This window comes from Rhipicephalus microplus, chromosome X (genome assembly GCF_043290135.1).
Source record: "Rhipicephalus microplus isolate Deutch F79 chromosome X, USDA_Rmic, whole genome shotgun sequence".
In the NCBI taxonomy this organism is placed as follows: domain Eukaryota; kingdom Metazoa; phylum Arthropoda; class Arachnida; order Ixodida; family Ixodidae; genus Rhipicephalus; species Rhipicephalus microplus.
Genome location: NC_134710.1, coordinates 458,250,431 through 458,271,947, shown reverse-complemented (window position 1 = coordinate 458,271,947; position 21,517 = coordinate 458,250,431). Strand labels below are relative to the sequence as shown.

General features: G+C 44.0%; 1 long non-coding RNA gene across 1 annotated transcript in view; it reads right to left on the bottom strand.

Moving 5' to 3' along the window:
* LOC142776655 (uncharacterized) overlaps positions 1–21,517 on the bottom strand; it is a 44,011-nt gene that overhangs the window by 5,410 nt on the left and 17,084 nt on the right. Inside the window, exon 2 of the long non-coding RNA XR_012887705.1 lies at positions 455–518. This is a non-coding gene — a long non-coding RNA (uncharacterized LOC142776655). The remainder of the gene's footprint in view (positions 1–454; positions 519–21,517) is intronic.

Genomic DNA, 21,517 nt, shown 5'->3' with positions numbered 1-21,517 from the left:
AAATACGTATACTTCAAGTTAGCTCTCCTAAAATATTTTTGAGGCAGCTAGGGTGAAATTCTAATCATAAAGAAATTACATAGATTTGTGGCACAAGGATTTGGAGCGCAGCCACGAAAACATCATTCGTGTGTGCTTGACAGGGCTGTGCGTTTTTTTATCTACGTGCCCAGTCGTGTGAATGTTTTGCGAGTAAAAACTCACAAACTATCGAGTTGGGTGAACGTGAACTGCTCTCGCGACACCAGTATGTTTAGAAGCAGACACTTTTACAGGGCGACAAGGGACCAAAGGATAATCGCGTGCAGTAAACAGCCAAGGAATGACAGCACGACGAGAGGCTTGCATGACCGAACGATAGATCACGTAGCGCAACGTGAATCTAAAACATGCAATCAACGCACACAGCGACTGTTTCTTACGGTGACATAAAATAAGCCACCTCAAAACATACCTGCCTAATGGGTCTCTGGTTCGTCATCCCCGCTGTGCCAACAAGCCGCCCGGGCCTTTGCTTCCTGCATACCAGTTGTCACGCAATGAAGTAACCCAATTACGCAGTTCAGCGACTTTCTTCAAATTACCGAAGTTTTGGCATAGGCTGTGCACTTTTCAGTCGCGCGTCAAAAAGCTCACGCTCTCGCATAACATCAGTCATGGCTTGTCACACCAGGGGTCGAGCAATGTCTTCGGAAGCACACTCGACATTAAATCACGCGAACAACACGAGTAATCGATAAATGGAGGAAGAAATCACTTCTTAGAATGAACACGAAAGCGCGCCTCCTATGTGGCTGTTTGGAGCAGGCAACGTACGACGAGTCTTCGTCCACCACTCGATCAAAGCAGCAGAACTTCCCGACACGCGGAAACTATCCCGCAGACAACTTCCAAAGGAGAATCAGTATGAAATTCACGCAATATCTATCAACACGTCAATTATGCAACCACGGACTTGCTGCACATGTTCTTGCTTGAAGCTGGTGGTGAGCCCGCAGTACAACGAGGCCTGTTGCAACTGCTGATTTACAAGCTTAACCAAATTAAGTGTGCAGGTGGGAGCGCTAACGAGTCACTATATAAATATTTTAAAATAACAATCAAGTGTATTTAAACTTTTCAAGCCAAATGAAACCTCTTATTTATTAGTTTGCAATGGATAAAGTTATGCAGTTGTTTGTATTTTGTTTAGCATAACATAAAAAAAGGTTTCACAACTCATGTCAACAGCAATGGCCTTCTCTGAGACTCTGCAAAACAATGACAATAAGTGCAGATCTCAAGGGCAAAACCTTTGCAGCAGCGGCTTTGTTCGTGTGCCGAAATGAATGAATGACATGCACTCCTGATCTACAGAGAAGAAACGTATCTGACCGGGTGTCCGTTCCTTTACGTGTCTACGCAGTGGTGTTCTATGGTGGCGTAGCTAGCGGTTGGCACACTGAGTCCGTTACCCCTTTCTGCTCTCCCCCTCTCCACACCTTTCAGGCAATTTTTTTTGGCGTGGTATACATAGAGCGAAATTACTATTCGCCTACTCCCCCCCCCCTTCCCCGAGATCAACGAGGGATTCCTTTCCTTACCCTCCCTTGTTTTTTTTTTATCTACGCCGCTGTCTCTACGTGACAGCTAGCGTTGTGACAGCAAAACAGTGGCGGCGTGAGAGGCATGAATGCACATTAAAACTTATCTCTTCCCTTCCATCACGCCTTCGCTCTCCACCACCTACCGGGGGCGGGAAATGGGGAGAGGGGCAAACAATTGGCAGCTGCCGCTCCCAGCCATATTTTTATTGTAAAAGTAAGACTGATATTTAAATACGCTTTCATATGCTCACTACAACGATACGATTACTTTATCTCCTGTGCTGCCCTCGGTGTCCACTGAGTCCCACCGTGGTGGTCTAGAGGCTAAGGTACTCGGCTGCAAACACGCAGGTCACGGAATCGAATCCCGGCTGCGGTGGCTTCATTTTCAATGGAGGCGGAAATGTTGTAGGCCTATGTGCTCAGATTTGGTTAAAGAACCCCAGGTGGTCGAAATTTCTGGAGCCGTCCACTACGACGTCTCTCGTAATCATAACGTGGTTTTGGGACGTTAAACCTCACAAATCAATCAATCATCGGTGTCCACTGATCGGCTAATGGAACCATCCCCTCCATGCAAATGGCATTGGCACATCTATGCAACTGTTTGGGGTACCGCTTAAGCGTACGCTATCGACGCTATGTTTGTCAGATTTAAATACATATTCAAAATTTATGCGCGCAAGCTAGTGGAAAGCACCCCTGAATGCCCCAGTCAAGTTTGCCTCAGCATCGCGCTTCTGGCATGAATATCTCATAATATTAATAATAATAATAATAATAATAATAATAATAATAATAATAATAATAATAATAATAATAATAATAATAATAATAATCGTCGGAATTTCCGAAGCACATCGCTACGGCGTTCTTCATTATCGTATAGTGGTTTTGAGATCTAGAATTCCCACGACTATTACGTTTAGTAGTAAGAAATGGAATTTTTGTTGGCTCTAAAAGATTAACAAATTTTTTTTCATTGAGATGTGTTTTGACATTACGACACGCACTGAATGACTGCGTACTTTGATCATCAGAAATCCTAGTGCATGTTGTCATCTGAGTCTCTATTGTACACCTGATGCTAAGAGACATTAGGCTTTGCAGGTCTATTGTCAATCTAGTGACTCATTAGGTGTGCATTAGCTGCACATTAGACTCTCAAAACTAATTTTCATAAGAGATAGTGGTGTAATTAGAACCGCGAATAAAACTTCCGTTTCGAGAAGGGCGAAATAGTTGCCTCCGGTAGTTGAAATAGTTCGCACTCAGTCATTATAGCATGTTTCCCTCGCGTGTCGTGGCCTTTGAAACACAACAATTCAATACGACAAGGCTAAGTCTTGAGTAAGTGCTGCAATTCTCTCTAAGTTTAGTTGCATAGTATAAATTTTACTGGACAAAGCGTGCTGGTGCCGGCAAACAGTGGTTTTAAAAAATTAAACTTATTACTTCTTGAGGGCAGGGTAAAACGTGGTTACGCGAGTGGAATTAAAAAAACCTGCAATGCTCTGATATTCTAAACCCGTTATTAAGACAAAAACAATGCTAGACATACTACAGAAAGATGCAACAGCAATAAAACTTGGAGCATTTTCTAACATGTTCTATATGGATATTTTAGTGCAATTCATGCAAAAACGTACAATCTCAGCTGACCAGCGTGAGTTGGAAGCTCCATTTGACGGAACATCGAGACTGCTAAAATATGGACCTTAAATGCAGCTAACTTTCCTCCCATTCGCAGAAGGTGGCCCCACAACAACCAGCTCAGCCTCCTCTTAATTTTTGTCGCTTCTTGTACATGTTAATGCTATCAATATTGATAAATATCATTAAATGCATCTTTTTGCGAAGGGGGACCATTAGTTATATTTTTTCTACTTGGATGCCTTCAGTGGGCGAGCGTGGAGGGCGCTATATTCCGGTTAACGTGGAAAGGAGATAACAATTGAAGTCGCAATATTTTGTTTATTTATCAAAAGAAAGTGATAAATCTGACAGTGCTTTGTAAAAAGAGCATGTAAACAGAGTTTTTTCAGAAATCAAGATTGTAGTACTGAATCAGACGTCGTGTATAAAAACTGTTTATTGGTGACGTTTTGATCGGAGACCGACCTTCATGAAGTTCGGTTTCCGATCGAAACGTCAACAATAAACAGTTTGTTGGAGGCGTATACTTATTTTTCCTTAATTCTACGGCAACCGAAGCCAGACTCTTTTTAATCTACGTATATATATATATATATATATATATATATATATATATATATATATATATATATGACTTACTTATTTAGTGTTAGGACCTCGCTTTATATATTTATATCATAAACTTCGAGAATAGTGCAGTATAGCAAAAAAGAATAATTTATTTATTTCCGGCAGGTAGACCAACCTTCTTCGGAAGATCTAAACGTCGCAGAGGGCCACCCTCACAGTTTTGAGGCCCTTAAAGCAAAAAAAAAACGAAAACAAAACGAAACAAATGGGCTAACAAGACAAGCGACAGACAACAAAAAGAAGAAGAAGAAAGGAGCGACTGAGAGCCACCGCTAACTAGGGGTAGATAAGACGCGCCACCAGAGGAGACGACCAAGCATACGGGAAAAGAGAAACAAATTACCGCTTACTCGCATCCTACACATGTACCGAGTTAAAGTTCACGTGGTTCGGCGGCTGGCCCGCGCCATCGGGCCACGCAAGAAACGTACGACCCAATCCAGCTTTCGCAAAATATTGGCCACGATGCAAAGCTAAATCTGCTCTCTGCCCCCCTCCCTCATCTGCCCTCTCTTGCAGAGAAGTGTATAACCAGTCATACTAAAAATAAATGAATAAATATATTTCAAGAGATGAACAAACAAAAACATAAACAAAAGAACAAGAAGTACTTAAATTAAAAATAAAATCTAATAATACTAACACGCGCCAGTTCATACACGTAGGATTGAATTCGTTTATTTTCACGCGCTAGGTTGATCATCCTATGTGTGCGAGTTTACATATGTATAAATAAATTAATTGAGTAATTCACTTTCAGTGTTTCACGAAGTTTCATGGAGGTGCGTCATTCGCCCAGGGCTCTCGTTGATTCCGTAGGTAAGTGATATGAATTTTTTTATGAAGTGTGGCTCCCGCTGTTGACGCTCCCTTGTGTTCTGGAAGCCGGATTGTAGGAGTTTGACACTTACGCATTCGAAAGAGTGGCCAGGAAGGTTGATATGACTGGAAACAGCAAATTGAGGAGGCCCTTTACGTGTGCCCTGTGTTTGTTGAAGCGCAAACGGAACGCGGTTTCCATGTGTCCAATATATTCCTGTTGGCACATCTCACAGCGAATTTTGTATTCCACATTGGCTGAATCAGAGCTAGGGTCCTCTTTATTTTGTACACAAAGTCTGAACAGGAGGCTTCGGCCGTATCTGTGGTCACCATATGTGTGCACCCCTTGCAGAGAGGTTTCTCGCACGGTCTACAGCCGTTGCAGTGGTTGGATTTGTGTAATTTCGCCCTGACCAGTAAGTCTCTCAGGTTTAGTTCTTCGGTAAAGCACCTTGGACGCAGTCTGAAAAACGGCAGAAAGGTGACTACTCTGTTTAAGTATGTTGAAGTGGCAGCTTAGTATAGAATTCACTCGAGAGGCGGTGGCAGGGTATGTGAAAATCAAATTTGCTCCTGAACCTTCAACGCTTGTCGGGGTCTAAGACGGGTCGACACATCCTCGAGTCACTTGGCATCCGGTACCACACTCAGCAGGGAGAAAAAGCGGATGTTCCTGCCTCGGTTCGCAACCGCCTAATTGTTCCGCCGCTTCCTAAGAATATGCACCCGACGCACCACGTCGGGCGCCGTAACCAGCGAGCTAGTGACCTTCAAAAGAAGTACGGCACTAGCGACGAAGTTGTGTGCGTAGATGCCGCGAGATATGGGGACGGGAGACACGCACACGCCGCTGCGGTCGTTGACCGTGCGGGCAAATGCCTCGCGAGCGCCACGGTGACCACGGGACATACGGAGGCGGCCGAAGAAGCCGCGATAGCCCTAGCAATCGCCACGGTGCCGAACGCTACGATCATAATCAGCGACTCGCAGGCAGGAATCCGCGGCTTCGCGCGCGGCCGCGTCTCGCGGGAAGCGGCCCGCATCCTTAAGAGGTGCGGTGATGGTGACTCAGCGTCGCGATCGCCACAACAAAATTTAACAGTCTTCCTCCTTTGGACCCCGGCACACACCGATGTCCCGCTTCCGGGCAACGAGGCGGCCCACGCCGCGGCTCGAGGTCTCACTCGCCGAGCCGCGGCACAATCCGTGGCCGCCGCCTCCGCTCCCGAGAACGGGGCTTCTGATCTGCCGGATCGAGACACTTTGACAGACACGCAGCGACAACACAGACCACAATGGTCGTGGGGTGATCGACTCATCACGTTCCGAGATATTACGCAACACTACAGACTGGAAAGGCGAAAGTTCCCGCCACCGCATGACAAATTAAACAGACACGATGCCGTAAGCTATCGCTTACTACAAACCCACTCTTACCCCAGCCCGGTCGTCTTACGCCACTGCTACCCGCGCTTACACATTACCGATCTATGTAAAGCATGCGGGCACAGAGCAACGCTGCGCCACATGCTCTGGGAATGCGCCGATAACAATGGTCGAGAAACGGCCGCCGTCCGCGATGCGCCTATGGCGGCTGCCAATACCAGGCAACAGCAAGCCTCGAGCTCACTCGTTCCCGCAGCCGTCCCGTCTGCGGGAGCCGCGGGGGACCTTCTCCGTCGGCGACGCCACCGCTGGGAGGCGGCGCTCAGAAGCTCGGAGCTCAACGACCAGCTCTGGGCTGTCCGGCAGGCTGAAGATGCCGCCCGAGTTCAGGGACTCAGCGCCGCCATCTGAGGCCACCAAGACCAAGCTGCCGGCCAAGTTCTAATAAAGTTTCCTCTCTCTCTCTCTCCTGAACCTATAACTTTATGTCTGCCTTTTTCTTTCATTGTTGATTCTCGGTCCATAGAGCAAGCACGCTGAATTGAATTGTGAATAATTTTTGCGTATACAAGAATGCTGCTTTCAATTCCTGTGCGTGGGTGTCAAATTGCGCAATTTTAGAACAAATTTTCTGTTTATGTGGGCTTGAGAGCAAACAACACCTGTTTTGCAGTGATTAGTGTGGCTGCTGTGGAAAGGAAGATGCTGTTGGCGGCCAGATGGTTTCTTATACAGAGAAGTAGATATGATGGTGCCACTGAGTGATACAGTGAAATCCAGGAAGTGAATGCTCCTCTGCGAGTACGTGTGCGTAAATTTTATCAAACCATGCAGGGTGTTGAAATCGGCAATGAATTTGTTAAGATCACGCTCACCATCAGCCCACACGAAAAATATATCAACAAGGAAGTTTCGGTAGAGTATCGGCTTGAATAGAGAATTTTCGAGGGAAGGAATCTCTAGAGGCCATGAAAGTATTTGCGTAGTTTGGGGCCATTTTGGTTCCCATGCAAGTTCCGTTCACTTGCGCGTATTGTATTTGGTCAAATTCAAATTCATTATGTTTATGTACAAGATTTAAGAGCACCTCTAAAGCGCTTTTGTTGAACTCACTCGTCCATTTGTTTATTCCATAGGCGGCGATTTCTTCGGTGTGGGAAATATTTTTGTACAGTGAGTGATGAGACATCCATGGTGAGCAAATAGCATTCTACGGGCACTACAAGTTTTCAGACTTCTCGAAGGAAGCGGCTGGTATCTTTACTGTGTAATGAGAAGGATTGTGGGATATGCCTAATCAGAGAGTCAATAAAACTAGAGAGTGGGGCCCGAAGTCGCGGGCCAGCCACCGAACCACGTGAACTTTAACTCGATTCGTATGTGGGATGCGAGTAAGTGGCAATATATTTCACTTTTTCTCTTTTCCTTGGTCGCCTCCTCTGGTGGCGCGTCTTATCTATATACCCCTAGTTACCTGCGACTCTCCATCGCTCCTTTCTTCTTCTGGTCTGTCGCTTGCCTCGTTAGCCCATTTGTTTTGTTTGTTGTTTCTTTTTCTTTTCGCTTTGGGGGCCTACAAACATTGAGGGTGGCTCTTTGCGGCGGGATTTTGTGATGATGATGATGATGTGTGGCGCTTTATTGCGACAGGGCCAATTGATGACCAACGAGCGCCATTTCAATGACTAGAGATGTGGAAAGTATATGTTGCGTGGCTGTATAGGGGCCTTAAAGTTCCTCGTGATAACGGGGGTAAAAACATAAGTATTGAAATTATGACAGTGCGTGATATGTGTAGTAAAAATGAGTGACAAAACAAAAAGTTTTGATAATAAAAACATGTGTAAAAATATTAGGCTCTAGCACAACTGTCTCATCAGCGCCCTTGTGACCGAAGACCGCGAGGCAAGTGCTTTTCAATGTAGCCACTGCACCACCAACCTCTCTTAAGTGGTCGTGCAACGCGATGCCTGGGTATATGGCATGGTAGAAGCGAACATCTCTTAAAAAAGCTAGCAACTATTTATGAGTGAACAGCGGTTCCCTACTGACGAACATTGTAGGGTGTAAAGGTATATGTAGTCGGCAGGTTAATGGAAAGTATTGTCTTTATAGATTGTCTAATTGCTCACACTGAATTAAAATGTGGAGAAATGTTATTGCTTCACCAAATCTGTCAAACAATGGTGGATTGCCAGCGGACAAAAGATATGAGTGTGTCGTGTATGTGTGTCCTATACTGAGCCTCGTTAGTGTTAGCTCTGTACCACGTGAATTTGATACTGGTGGCCAATAGCCCAGGTGTGGCTTAATAACGTGTAGTTTGTTTTGTGTGCATCTATCCCACTTGCTCTGTCAGTAGTCCCTGAGAATTCGTTTGAGAGACGGCTTATGATCAAGGGCCGGGATTGGTATGGGTGTAGTGACAGTACTTTCATGGAGGGATGCAGCAAACTGATCTGTCATCACGTTGCCTTGGTTCTCACGGTGCCCTGGCACACAGCACACTACAGCATGTTGTTTGAGTGTGTTGAGTGTGCATAAAATGGAGTAAAATGAGACGAGGACAGTTTTTCTGTTTTTTAATAGTGTGCAGAGTCGTTACCACACTGAGGAAGTCCGTATAAATTACTGCTTTTTGTAGTTGTAGGGGTGAGAGATAAAGAACAACAGGGAAGGCAGGGAGGTTAACCAGGCACATGCCCGGTTCGGTACCCTACGCTGGGGGAATGGGAAGGGGCATAAGGATGGGAGAGAGAGACAAGAAAGAAAAGAGAAAGAGAGAGAGAGAAAACAAAAAAGGAAGATTTTCAGTCAATCGTCTGGCGCGTATGCAGCGGTGGCACTACACAAAAGTTAAGGGTGGTCACGTAGGCCTGTAGTCCTCAAAAAGCACAAGACAGCTTTGACTGCTTATTGAGCCGACGAAAGGCGATGACGGTGTTCCAGTAGCATCTGCACAGAGAGTGGCCGATCATGCAATTGTCGCAATGCGTTCGAAACCTTCTGTCTTTCACAGGCAAATCGAGGGTATGGCGTATCAGATGGTCGATGTCTTTTTTGGTGCAGCAAACGTCGCATTCCGCATTGTCGGTCAATCCGATGAGGGTTCAATATGCTTTTGTGGAGGCGACCCCCAACCAAAGGCGACAAAGAAGTGAAGCTTCAAGTCGACGAAGTCCGGATGGAGGTCGAAGTTCCAGTCGAGGGTTTATTTAGTGTAGTCTCGTATGTCTTATTCTTGGGGTGTTCCACGCCTGCAGACTCAGACTACGTGCCAGGTGACAAAGTTGTTTTGCAGCGTCAGTCCTTGACAAAGGAATCGGAAGGGTGTGCTCTTCTTGGTGCAATGTGCGAGCCGCGTTGTCTGCGGAATCATTGCCACTGATCCCACAATGTCCTGGAAGCCGCTAAAACTTGACCTCGTGGCCTGTTTCTGTGACATGGTGAACGAGCTTGACAACTTCGTAAGTTAATTGTTTATGGCAACCTCGTCGAAGGACTGACTGCATGCTCTGTAGGGCTGGTTTCGAGTCGGAAAACACAGCTTATTTACTCGGTCTTTTGGATTTGATGTACTCTAGGGCGCCACGCAAAGCCGCAAGTTCTGCGCCGTAGACGTAGTGACATGTCACAGTTTTATTCGCAGAGTGATTCCTCTAGCTGGAATCAGCACCACACCACCAGAGCCAGCCGCTGTGGTTGAACCCTCAGTGTATATGTGCACGTGGTTGTTGTACATTTCGTGCAGAAGGCTCAAGCTCAATTGTTTTAGGGCTAATGCAGGCAAATTTGATTTTTTTCTGTATTCCTGGAATTGAAACACGTACTTGTGGAAGTGTCAGGCACCATGGAGGATACACCAGTTTCTCAGCAGGCGTAAAACCTGACGTAAACAACGCACGATGAGCACAGACAATTGCACTAATTTTCGTGCGGGGCCTCTCAATAGCGAGGGTTGCCAAGTGATGAGAAGGATTCCTAGCATGTTGCCTGAGGTACGTAAGCATCGTTTCAATGGTGATGTACGTCATGATCGAGTAGTCCTGTGCAATGACAATTGTTTCAGCTGTCGATGCGCAGCGGGGTAAACCAAGGCGTATTCTAAGCGCTTGGGCTTGAATAGTTTGGATTGTGCGCAGCTTCGTTTTGCACGTGTTAGATATAACAGGTAGGCTATACCGCAGGAATCCAATAAATAATACCTTGTACAGTTGTAACACAGACTCGACAGACATTCCCCCAACTTTTCGCAGCAAAAAACCTGAATAAGTGACAATTGGCAGTCAGCCGCTTTTTCACGTAGTTTACGTGGGGTGTCCACGACAGGTTTCGGTCGATTACGACTTCCAAGAACCTGTGACTCCGGCTGCATGACACCAACTGCCCGCTAATTGATATGCCGTGGCCGAACATTGGTTTTCTGGTGAATGCCACGACTACACACTTCTCACTTGCGATTTCAAGCCCTTGTTTGTGTAGGTGGTACGATGTCACTCCCGCCGCCGCTAAATGGAATGTTAGTGGCATGTAAAAAGGTGAATCTTAACCTAACGGCTGCGTACTAACCATCTCTCCCCATCTCTTTTTGTAGTTGTAGTTGTGTGATATGTTTAGTGGCCACAAGTATTGCGTAAGCTTTCCCTGTGAAGATACCTGTGTCTGGATGTAGTAGGTCAGCATCCGAAAAGGATGGGCTGACAGTAGCCTAGGACGCAGAGGAGTTGACTTAGGGGCATCTGTAAAGAACTCAGGACGTGTGTATTTGTGTTAATTTTCCAGGAAGTATGTTCAGTTATGGGCAATGGGCGCGTGTTTTGTAATCTTTAGAAAAAATATTCTGTAATATTTAGAAACAAATTCTATAGTCTTCCACTGCCATGGTGGCGGTTGTGCTACAGCAGCCAACAAAGTGTGTTCAAGTGACGCACCAGTTTCCTCAGCTAGACCCTTCAGGCGAACTGAGTAGGGCTGCCTCATCAAAGGCCTGCTTTGAAACAGAATGGAGCTCGACAAATCAATTATAGTGGTGTATGAGGGGTGCTTCTTGCCTGCTTTCACCTTAAGGAAATATACAAAGAACATGTAAGTTCTCTGCAAATGAAGCGACCGCTCAATTGACTCAACGTAAAGGCTTTCTACGGGGCTAGTGCAGAAAGTACAAGTAAAAAGGCGAATGCCCAAATGGTGCACAGGCTCCAGCATCTTCAAAGCACTTTGAGTCGCAGACTGATAAACAACGGCCCCATAATCTCAGCGGGTGTGAATGAGGCTTCTATACAAATTTATGAAACATTGCCTGTCACTACCCCACGCAGAACGTGACAACACTTTTCGAACATTCGTGTGTTTTACACATTTTGTTTTTAAATACTTGATGTCTGGTTCGAAGGTCCACTTGTTGTCCAAGATTAAGCCTAAAAATTCACGCTCCACATTAACAGACATACGTTGAGCATTCAGTTCATTGTTAGGTTTTGAGTGCAGGCCTCTCTTTTGGGAGAACAAGACACACGTGCTTTTTTGTGGGTTCAGTCGCAATCCGTTTGCCTCTGCCAATTAGGTGACCTTGTTTAAACACAACTGAACCTGTAGCTCACACATTGCAGGTTGCATGACTTGAAGCCAAGCTGGACGTCATCGACACTTGTACAGTAGAACATATTGTGGGCAGTAGACTGGTGCAAAGACTGGTGTACAACTAAGTACACCACTTCGCGGTACTCCCGTTTTTTGGACAAAAATTGGGAGAGAACACTGCCCACACAAACACGGAATGTCCAAATTGACAAGTAACTCTCGATTATGCAAAGCATTCTACCGCACACACCCAGTGAGACAAGTATCTTAATATGCTAAAATGTCATATTCTGTCGTAAGCCTTCTCTATATTGAGAAACACAGAGAGGAAGTATTGTTTGTGGACGAAAGCGTCCCGGATCTCTGCCTCAATGCGCACCTGATGGTCCGTGGTAAACTACCCTCTTCATACCCACACTTGAATTGATCTAGCAGATTGTGTGTTTCAAGGAAATGTAAAGTCGGCGGTTTATCACCTTTTCAAAAAGTTTACAAAGGCAGCTTGTAAGTTCAATCGACCTATAACTCGAAACTGAGGAAAGGTCCTTGCCCTGTTTCAAAATAAGGATATCAATAGCCTCTTTCCAAGAAGTAGGCGTGGTACCAGAAAGCCAGATAGCATTCTATAGGGAGAGTAAATTTTTTTGTGTTTTGAGCGGTAGGTTTTTCAACATTTCTCTCGTGACACGTTCGTAGCCTGGAGCAGAACTACTGCTGGAGCTTAGTGATGTGTGCAGCTCAGCTAAGTTGAAAGGTTGGTTGTATGCCTCGTATATCGTGCACTTGTATTCTAGTTTCTGCTTATCTATCCTCGCTTTATATGTTTGGAAAGCTTCAGGATAGTGTGACGAGCTAGACACCTGCTCGTAGTGTGCACCGAGGAAGTTCACCTGATCTTCCAGGCTGTCACCCTGTGTGTTTGCGAGTGGGAGCGAGTGCACTTGCCTTTCTGCTACCCTGCCAACCATGTTCCCAACTTTAGCCTCTTGTGTGTACGAATTTATTCCTGATGAAAACTTGTGTCTGCTTTCTTTTCTGGCCTGCCTACGCGTTCCCCTGCCCTGAGACTTTGTTTTCTTAAAGCTGTCAATAATTTCGGCTGTCGGTGAATTTCGGAGCAACCTCCATGCCCTGTTCTGCTCCTTTCGCGCATTACGACACTCAGGGCTCCATCATGGGACGCGTCGCTTGCCAGGCATACCAGATGCTCGTGTTATGCACTTGGCTGCTGCATCAGTCGAAAAACGGTGAAGCACTGCACAGCTTCATCAATGTTTAACCTACATATTTCAGTGCAACCTAAACTAGTAGTGTTGTTAAACTGCTCCCAGTACAAATTGTCTGTCTGCCATCTGGGAACATCTTGAGGGCCTTCTTCTAGTGGTGTACATAGAATGATCGGAAAGTGGGCACTTCCGAAAGGATTGTTGATCACTTTCTGTTGAAGCAGGGGTACGAGTGATGGGGACACAATGCTGAGATCTATGCATGAGTAGGTTTTGTTGGCGAGGCTAAAGTATGTTGGCTCTTTCCTATTCAACAGACACGCACTCTAAGAAAAGAGGAGCGGTTCGATTAGGCGACCTCGTGCATCGCACCGAGAGTCGCCCCATAGACCATTAGGTGCATTCCAGTTTCCAAGGACTACATAAGGTTCCGGTAGTTCATTTATCAGTGACTGGAATTTTCGTTTTTCGAGATGGTTGTGGAGGTATGAAGAGAGAGCAGGTGGTTACAAGTATGTTCAAAAGAACTCCTCGAACAGCCACTGCCTCAACGGATGTTTGTAATGGTAGATGCGTACATGCTACGCCCTGATGCTTTATAATGTCCACACTACCAAATGACGCTACAGCGTCATTGCGTTCCTTTCTGAATATTACATAACGACGTAGAAAATTTGTGTTTCTGGAATTTAAGTGTGTCTCTTGTACACACAGCACTTTTGGGGAATGTTTGTGTGACAGTTACTGGATATTGTCGAGGTTTCTAAGCAGTCCTCTGATGTTGCATTGTATTATTTGTGTGTCCATTATGAGTTTAATTGAATGCTGTGTGTACTAAAGAAGTATTGCATTGAGTCAGGAGCCCTTATCAGGTCCCGTGATGATGGTTTCTTACTTTCTGGCGCGGTCCAAAGAGCCACGCCTGTCCTTCGGCGCCGTGCACACCGTTGGACTTGCTGTTGTGTCCATCACCTCGGACGAGGTGCTGGATGCCCGCTCGAGGTTCACGCGTGCAAGCACGAAGGTCTTAGTAATTTCTGTAGACACAGATGGCACAGGGGCTTCAGATCCGGAGGCTACCAAGCCTTTTGGTGGCGGAAGAGCCATGGCTACTTCTACTGAGAGGGTGAATGGCGCTGCCACTCGTCCACTTTGTGTGGTACGTGCGGGCGCTGCGGATTTTGGTGGCACTGCCCCTTTTCGTGCCACCTCCATGAACGAAGAACCCTGCAGTAGTAGAGGCTTGTGCGCCTTCCTGAATGAGATGTTTTCATTTACTTTCACTGTGAGTACTTCTTTTTCATGTTTCCATGCAGCGCATGTGCGAAAGTAAGTGGGGTGCCCACCATGGCAGTTCGTGCAGTGGGTAGTGGCTTCTTCATATTTGTCTGTAGCGTGTTCGTGTGAACTACACTTTGCACAGGTTTGACGGCCCCGGAAGCTCTGAGAACCATGGCCCAATCGCTGGCACATAAAACCACGTTGCGGGTTGGGTATGAAAGGTCGGACTTTTAACTTCAAGCAGCCTGTTTCAATAAATTCTGGAAATGTGCTTGTGAAAACGTAAGAATGAGTGGCTTTGTCGAGGTTTCTTTGTCATCACGCCTAATCTGAATTCTCTGTACATGCGTTAAACGCTGTTCAAAGATTTACGCTGTTCGTTCTAGTCTAAAGGAGGTCACTCTCTGTCAGGTTAATTAGGTCTTGATCAGACACTACTCCGCAGGAATTGTTCCGGGAACGATGTGGTGTGATATATACAGGTGTGGTTCCAAAACAGGTCAGTTTTGTCAGGTTTTTATACTGGGTCTTTAATTTGACTTCGAGAAGAAGGTCCCCACTCGCTATACGTGTAGCCTGATACCCTGGACAAACGATACTGGTGAGGCATTTGGAAACAACAAACGGGGAGTTCATTCTTGCGTTGTTTTCTTGTGTCTCACAGTCAATTACATGGAGAGCAGGAATTTTTTTTTTACTTTATGAATGCATTCGTTGTTGCTTCGATGCACCCCCTCTTAGGAGGAGCGCAATCAGATTGTTTAGAAAATGAGAAAGAGGCCATAAAGTATATAAAAATTCAGCAGCCATGCCAGCCGCCCACCATCGAACTCAACGTGGGGACACGGCAGCAGAATTATGAAGGCATGCCAGTGGCAGCTGTACAAAGCCGCTATAACCCAATAATATGTGACCAAGAGAGGGCACATACACAAGGTTAACTCTTGCCGCCTGGAAGATGGAAGTAAACAGAAGTGAGGAGCTGACAGAAAAGATTGAAAGAGAGGAAAGACGAAGATCATGAGGGAGAGAGACACAAGAGAAAGTTACTGCCGATTTCCCCGGGGTGGGTCAGGCCAGGGGTGCCGTCTACGTGAAGCCGGGGCCAAAGGGATGTTTTGCCTCTGCCGGGGGGCTTTAAAGGTCCCTTCAACTAGCGTCGGCTCAACCCCCAAGATCCCCTTTTCCTCAAACACGGCAAATCCAAATCGGCTAGGCATGGAAGCAAGTTGAAACCCCCCGTTTTCTCGGGTCCATGATGTCGCTACACACCAAACGCCCGCTTACGCAGACGCGCCTGCGGTGGCTGCGGGATTTTGTATCATTGCGCTTAGGTCCTCCAAAGAAGCCCCCGCCGCGGTGGTCTAGTGGCTGAGGCCACTAGACCACCACGGCGGGCTGCTGACCCGCACATAGCGGGTTCGAATCCTGGCTGCAGCGGCTGCCTTTCCGATGAAGGCGCATATGTTGTAGGCCCGTGTGCCCAGATTTGGGTGCACGTTAAAGAACCCCAGGGGGTCGAAATTTCTGGAGCCCTTCATCATGGCGTCTCTTATAATGATATGGTGGTTTTAGGACGTTAAACCCCACTTATCATATCACCAATCCTCCGAAAAAAGCTGGTCCACCAGCTGAAACTGTTAGGAATAAATAAATAAATAAAGTATTCTTTTATTCCTATACTGCACTATTCTCGAATTTTATAATTTTTATCAAGGTTTATAATTTTTATCAAGAAGAGAAGAAATTCTGATCATTTATTTCATATATATATATATATACACACATTGCACAAGCTATATATATATATATATATATATATATATATATATATATATATATATATATATATAGCTTGTGCAATGCCACTAACAGCAGTGGCATTGCACGAGCTACAAATTAGGCAGAGTTTCCTGTTCTTGCAGTTATCCTGACCACCCGTATCTTTGCCCGTTCGGCCTCTTCATCGGCGGTTACCTTCGTGGTGCTTCAACGTCGCATTGCCCTTGGAGGTTTCTGAATCATCCACACGTGGTGAAGCTGCGACTGCTCGATCACTTTGTGGCCTGCTGCTAGCATTCGACGATTTCACCGCTGGACGTCACTGCCCTGAGAGCAAGCCCTATAATCTCGCCAGCACCAGCACCTGCTCTTCACTGGCAGCAGTGGCATTGCAAGACCTATAGGTTAAAGAGACTTCCCTGTTATTGCGTGTATTCTTTCAAGCTTTCTTCTCTATAGCTTCTATTTTTTTCAACTGTCGCTGCTGCCGAAAATTGCGTTTTGATTCGCATTTCATTTTTTCTGTGTCAGCAATTGTTTTTTCGATCAAGAGTGTTTACCATGCCAACTAATGCTGAACTCTCAAAAAATATTGAAAATATTGAGGCTAATTTTGACAGCTTGGTTAAAGACACATCTGAAAAGGTCTTCGGCAGGTTTTTACTCAAGCTGAAAAAATCGGGCATAGATGTTGCTGAACTAAAAAAAAGAAGTAGTATCCCTACGATTGAGTGCTGAGCACTTCAACAAACTAGTTGAGTACTTACCTAACCAAAATGTCGCATTGGTGAACGAGAATGAACAACTAAAAACCCAGAATGACTCCCTCAGCAGCAAGGTTGAGGAACTGGAACAATACTCGCGCATGAGCAATGTGGAGAGCAAGGGCGTTTCGTGCACTGTCGGGGAAAACTGCAGTGTAATCGTGAAAATGATAGGGGAGATGGCTGGCTGTCCCATATAACCTGGTTATCTCCACATTGTGCATCGCATGCCAGCACGTTCTAAAGATAAAATAAACATCATTGTACGCTTCTGCTCTCGGACTAAGAAATCTGACTACATCAGTAAAGCACGTAAGGTGAAGCTTTGTGCTAGTGCTGGTGGTACTAACGCCCCTGTCTTTATCAATGATCCTTTGACTCCAAGCAAGAACGTCCTCTTTTCCAAAGCCTTAACACTAAAAAAAGAAAAAAAGAACTGGATGTTTCTCTGGAAGACAACTGTCAAATTAAAGCTAGAAAGACTACTAATGTTATAGTCCTGTGCATTCACGATGACTTCGATTTGACAAAAATAGACTAAGCTTTGCCTAAGTATATCATTGCATCATTTTTTTCTCGCATCAGCATGGATGCTCTTATAGAACCAGACTATGTTAACTCATTCATTAGTAAATATAATTCTATCATTCCTTTCATTGCTGGGAGCCTGCGTAAACACTTCGATGAAATATATGATCTCCTTTTTTTCCGTTAGTAACTCTTTTTCACATAATGCCATAACACAAATATTGGTTATCAGTTGCTGACTGAAATCTGAATTGCTTCCCAAATTATAATTCGGAATACTGTAACAGGAAAACTAGCAGTCATGGTGGTGCAGCCAATTTTATATCTCCTGATCTTGCTTATAGGAGAAGACATTTTTGCACTTGCCTGTAACTAATTGAGAATCAGTTTGGATTGAAATTACTAATTGCTCTCTATATTGCGATCACAGTTATTTCATAGTTGGCTGCATTTACCGATCTCCCTCATCCTCAGTCGAAAATTTTTTTCGAATCTTGAAAATGTCCTAAATATTATTTCTCTTGAAAATAAAACAGCCATTTTAGTGGGTGACATCAACATTAACTTACTCAATTACACTTCACTGTTATTAGTTACACTAGTCTACTGCAAAGCTATAGATTTGAGTCAGTAAATGATGTTCCTACACGGCAAGTTCCTAGTGGTGCTGGGACCCTGATAGATTATGCTTTCTGAAACTCGCTAATATCTCCGCAAGTGAAAATTCTCCACATACATATTACTGATCATTATTCTTTGCTCCCACGCTTCAATGGACAACTACGTGCTTGCACTCTTCCTCATTCAAGTAAAAAAAAAGCTTTTTTTACTTTTTTTCCCTAATTATATTGCATATTGAAAAATTCAATTGTAAAGAGAAATGTAAAAAAATATGAGCATTTTCTCATAAACCGTGGATGTCTCAAAAGCTAATAGCTGCTTTACGTGAACGCGACAACCTCTGCAAAAGAACGAAAAGTCAGCCGTTTAGTTCTAAGTTATTTGCCCGGTACAAAAGTACGTAACGCTGTAAACCAACAATTAAAAGCTTCGAAACGTTCTTTTCTAGAAGAACAAATATCGCAAGCACGTGATAAGGCTAAAGAAAAATAGGACATTTGAACTGCTTTCTAAACAGGAATTCTCGACACCATGCATCCAGAATTGTAATCGACAACATTGAATTCAACTCGCCTATCAACATAGCTGACGCTCTCTGTTCCTACTTATTTAGCGCTGACGCACGCTGTCCCACACAAATCACACCACATAGACGCCTTTCTCATTGTTTTTTTTTCTTTCCCACTACTCCTCAAGAAATACATATTGTCATAAAACACCTCAAATCCTCCGGTGCAGGAATCGATGAAGTCCTGCCTGCTCATATCAAACTCATTTCGCCCCTAATTACTTATACATTGTGTTTCATTACGGGTTTGATATTTAGGACAGGCGTATTTCCTAAAGAACTTAAGCGTGGTGAAATTATCCCAGTTCATAAAAAGGCGATAGGACATTGATTAATAATTACCGACCCATTTCCAATCTGCCGTATTTTGGTAAAGTTCTTGAGAAGTTGATTGAAGTACGCCTAACGAATTACCTTGATAAATTCAATATTCTATTCCCTTGTCAGTTCGGCTTTCGCAATCATTTCTCTATTAAACTAGTACTCATTCATCTAACCGATCAACTAAAAAAATTTATCGACGAACGTTTATTCGCAGGATCAGTATTCATCGATCTAACAAAAGCATTGGACAGTTTAAATCACATTATTCTCTTTACTAAACTTGAAGCGATCGGTGTATGTGGTCCTGCTTTGGCGTTACTGAAAGCTACCTGCTTACACGCGTTCAACTTGTGTACATTTCTAATGTATATTTTAAGGACCAATCTACTAATATTGGTGTCTATCAAGGATCTATTTTAATTTATATAAATAATCTTCCTAACTGTGTGTCCTTAAATAATTCCATTTTGTATGCTGATGACACTACCACATTTATTTCTGACGAAAGCATTTCACTTCTCGTCGATAAGCTATGCACTGACTTCAAAAATGTTTCACAATTGTGCAGTGCTAACATGTTAACTATCAACGCAACCAAGACTAAATTTGTAGTATTGTCGTCGCATCAAAAATAATCAGTATCTATTCCTTCTTTGACTTTTGGCTCACACACTGCTTTTCCCAGTCCCTGCGCTTTTTTTCTCGAAATTTATTCGACTCTAACTTGAAATACTGACCATATTCGTCACATCAAAAAGAAAATAGCATACAGCAACCGCACTCTGAATAAAACTCGTCCATACTTCCCACCTGCCACTTTACTGTCACTCTACTATTCATTCAATCATTCTCATAATAATTATGGCATAATGTGCTGAGTAACACCTATAGGACTCAGTTGGCTTCCCTTCAAGCACTACAGAACCAATCGATAAGAACATTACTAACAGTTAACGTTTTTCTAACGGTAAATGCATTCTTCATGATAACAACATTTTGACCATTTCGGAGCTCCTTCATTACAACTTAGGTATCACATTTTATAAATACATAACCAAGGCACTACTTCCTATCTGCTTTTCATCTTCCGACCTTGTTTCCCATAGTAATAATAAATTCGCAAGTAACAATAAAGTCCTTTTGTCTGAGGTACGTACTAATAATGATAAACTAACTGCTGAATTTTCATCTATAGCATTTTGGAACACACTACCAGCTGTTATTAAAAATGCAAGAAACTTGCATCACTATAGGAAAAACTGAAATCACACAGTATGCATGCGTAGCTTTACTGTTTATTACCATTGCGCTACCTTATTTGAAGGTCCACATGTTATAAAAAACAGCTTTTTTAATTTTTTTTTCACTTATACTGTTCACATTATTTATGGATTCATTTGGTTTTATTTTATGTTTCCTTTCCTTAAGTATATATATATATATATATATGTATACATATATATATATATATATATATATAATTTTTTATAGATACGATTACAAGATTGTGGCATGTGTTTAGTATACAAAAGGAGGTCCCAAAGTCAAAGACTATATCAAGACCTCCTGTTAAGGGAAAATTGTGATAAAACTGTGTTAGAGGCAACATGAGCAATAATCAAAATTAGAAAGTAAGCATAATGGCAGCAGAAAATTGAAATATATATATATATATATATATATATATATATATATATATATATATATATATATGAGAAAAAAATCCGCGTGATGATGGAACTGCATTAAGAGGCCTGGGGTGCGGCCTCACCTGTAACCACCACGGGAACGCACTCCCTCACCAGAGAAGGATTGGCCACCCTGCTGCAGTATCTGGCCATTACCTCCCACATGCATACATCAAATAACTCACGGCCCTCAGTCCTAAGCAGCTGCGAAGCAATTGACCACGGTGGCGGTCAGATCTGCAACGCAGCAGAGAGTGCTAAGAATCTCTGGATCTGGACAGGCCGCCATTAGAACCTGAACTTGGCAACGTTTAACGCTAGAACCTTATCTAGTGAGGGAAGTCTAGCTGTACTATTCGAGAAGCTCGAGGGTGTTAAATGGGATATAATAGGGCTCAGTGAGGTTAGGAGGACAGATGAGGCCCATACTGTGCTACAGAATGGGCACGTTCTTTGCTATCGGGGCTTGGCTGACAGAAGAGAACAGACAGGGGGGTTCCTAATTTACAGAAACATAGCTGGCAACATAGAGGAATACTATAGCATTAATGAAAAGGTGGTAGGTATTGTAATTAAACTGAATGAAAGATACAAGATAAAGGTAGTACAGGCTTACGCACCTACATCCAGCCATGATGACGCTTCAGTTCAAACCTTCTATGAAGACGTGGAAACGGCAATGAGTAAGGTAAAACACAGTATACTATAGTGATGGGCGACTTTAATGCAAAGGTAGGGAAGAAGCAGGCTGGAGACCAGGTAGTAGGAGATTATGGCATCGGCATTAGAAACGCCAGAGGAGAGCTACCAGTAGGATTCGCAGTACGCAATAATTTGCGGATTTTGAATACCTTCTACCGAAAACGAGAAAACCGCAAGTGGACATGGAAGAGCCCTAATGGCGAAAATAAAAACGAAACAGACTTTATAATGACTGCACACCCAGGAATTGTGCAGGATGTGGAAGTGGTTGGCAAGGTACGATGCAGTGACCATAGAATGGTACGGTCTTGAATTCGCCTAGACTTGAAGAAGGAATGACAGAAACTGATACGCAAGAAGCCAATGAATGAGC